Here is a 2,750-nt window from a genome sequence, read left to right as displayed (position 1 = left end):
TACAAGTGGGTACATTAGACACATCCTAAACACCAGGATATCCGTCCCAATTCTACATGTGCATTCAAAATGGTGTGAATGGTAGAATACAACATTTTGTATAACACTAATAAAAATTGAACTGTTCATGTGGGCCGATCAAGCCACCCATGTAGACTGGCCCGCCCACCCACTCCCTCATATAGACTGGCCTGCCCACCCACTCCCTCATGTAGACTGGCCGCCCACCCACTCCCTCATGTAGACTGGCCCGCCCACCCACCCACTCCCTCATGTAGACTGGCCCGCCCACCCACCCACTCCCTCATGTAGACTGGCCCGCCCACCCACTCCCTCATGTAGACTGGCCCGCCCACCCACTCCCTCATGTACACTGGCCCGCCCACCCACTCCCTCATGTAGACTGGCCCGCCCACCCACTCCCTCATGTAGACTGGCCCGCCCACCCACTCCCTCATGTAGACTGGCCTGCCCACCCACTCCCTCATGTAGACTGGCCCGCCCACCCACTCCCTCATGTACACTGGCCCGCCCACCCACTCCCTCATGTACACTGGCCCGCCCACCCACCATCCATTTAGAACAGCCGGTCCATGTTTATTGATTGATCTATCTAAACCTGTGCACTAATGCCCTGTAGAGCTTAGAATCAGATTTTTATTGCTTGAAGACGCTTGCTCACAATGAGACGCTTGCTCACAATGAGAACAGTTAGTGGAGAATCTGCATGAGATCTGAGTGAAGTCATAGGAAGCAGATTATTATCCTGGCACAAAAAGTGCTTCTGAACAGCAAATGCCAAAGACAATATTCAAAACAATAGAACAAAAAAATAAAACAGCACATGCAAGGTTCCAGCCTCCAGACAGCAGCACAGATACACGCGGTACCCGGAATCCCAGCTCACCCTCTGGATTTCAGAAACCCCCTCGCCGGGAGGACTTGTACGCAGGGCGAGCGCTTACAGTTTGTCTTTAGGGGTTCACTTCATACTAATTTCATTGGTTCTTTTCCACACACCTACGGTGTTGCTTTCTTAAACATAACCCAAACAGCTGGGCACCTGTGATCCAAAAGGACGAATCAAGCACGTCACTACCACCTTACGCCACGTCAACCACTAGCTTTCAACACTGCCAGGGACGCCAGCGGCAGCAAAGCAAGACCATATCATGCAATGCAACGTGCATGCTCATATCCCCTATAGCACCGCATGGGTTCATCCGCTTTCTCTTTCAGTCAAACGCCTCGGCAACGAGTGGGGTTAACCCTTTGGGTGTCCCATGACGTACTCTGAACTTCATCAGGGCTAACACTCTAGGGCAGGGGTGGCCAGCTCCAGTGCTGAAGAGCCACCAACAGGTCAGGTTTTCAGGATATCCCTGCTTCAGCACAGGTGGTGCAGTCGAAGATTGAGTCACCAGTGCTGCAGCAGGGATATCCTCAAAACCGGACGGTGGCCCTTGAGGACTGGGCCCCCCCCCTCTGCTCTCGGGGGTCCCATTACATGCAGACTGCATCGGAGCGGTGAACGCGAATCGCAACGCTCTGCTTCAGCTCGCATCATATTGGGGGGCAGGGGGGGGGGGCTGCCCACCAAACACAAGGCCGCGATCTTCCAGCACTCAGAGGGTTAGCAGATATCGCAGCACTGCAGGGCCGGGGATTCCCATAGGGATAACATCGGGAGGGTGGAGGGCGAGCTTCAGTCTGGGTAACAGATCTTATTTTGGAAACATAACATTGCGGGGAGGAATCTGCACCTGCCTGCCGAGTCGGAACGAGACGCCCGGGGCCTGTGACTCAGACTTGGCAACGCATACCGTGAGACTGAAATACAGCGGGGCGATGCAGGGCAGGGCCCTGCACAGCGCAGACTTCCGCGTTCTGCCGCGCAAGGCCCGCCTCGGACCTGGCTACCGAGCGACTAATAACGTGTGAACCACACAAGCATGGCGGATTCACCCCCGCGCAACGCGTGGCTTCGCCAGGACCACATGCAGGCTCGTTATTCGCAAACGAATGGGCTTTGGGTGTCTCGGCGCTGGGAGGTGGGCGTTTTACAGCGTAGCACTGCTTAATACACATGGACCCGAAGGAGCCTCTTCCTGGGCTTTGAATCAAGCTGCAAAGTGAGGTTTTGCCCTTCAAATGAGGATTAGAGAGACGCGGTCTCTTAGTGGTAAAGTATCAAGGTAGTTTTTCCTTCGGTTGCCTTTTCCATCAATGACTATTTTGAGCCGGACTTGCATAAAACACAGATAATGAGGAGATGCATCGAAATGAACATCCGAGGCCGTCTCCCTTTCTCTAACCCCCCCCCCCCCCCCCCGATCTCTGGCCACCCCCCAGCAGATCTGCATTACACTGGAATAACTAGTTATCGGTTAACACCTGCCGCAAACACAAGTCTGACAGGTCTCTGGACACTTTCTGGAGTTTAAGCTGCAGTTATTTTCATGATTTATTTGGGGAGAATTTGTATTTAATCCGAGTAGCTGTCTGTGAGCAGGGTTACTGGCTCTGCACTTCTTTAACCCAGGCTGTGCTGAAAAGCTGCGCCAGGCCTGGATTACAGTGCCGGCGTCAGTGCGCGCCAGCGCGACCACGTGACGTCACGCGTGAAACATGCACTGCAGGCAGGAGGCGTGCCCCCGACATGAGCGGTTCGCCCTCATCGGCTGAACCGCTTCATGTGACGCCGACGCCACCGCTTGGAAAGAAAATATTCTGTCTTTCCAAAACGCGGT

This window comes from Ascaphus truei, chromosome 11 (genome assembly GCF_040206685.1).
Source record: "Ascaphus truei isolate aAscTru1 chromosome 11, aAscTru1.hap1, whole genome shotgun sequence".
In the NCBI taxonomy this organism is placed as follows: Eukaryota; Metazoa; Chordata; class Amphibia; order Anura; family Ascaphidae; genus Ascaphus; species Ascaphus truei.
Note: the sequence above shows the minus strand (reverse complement) of the source record.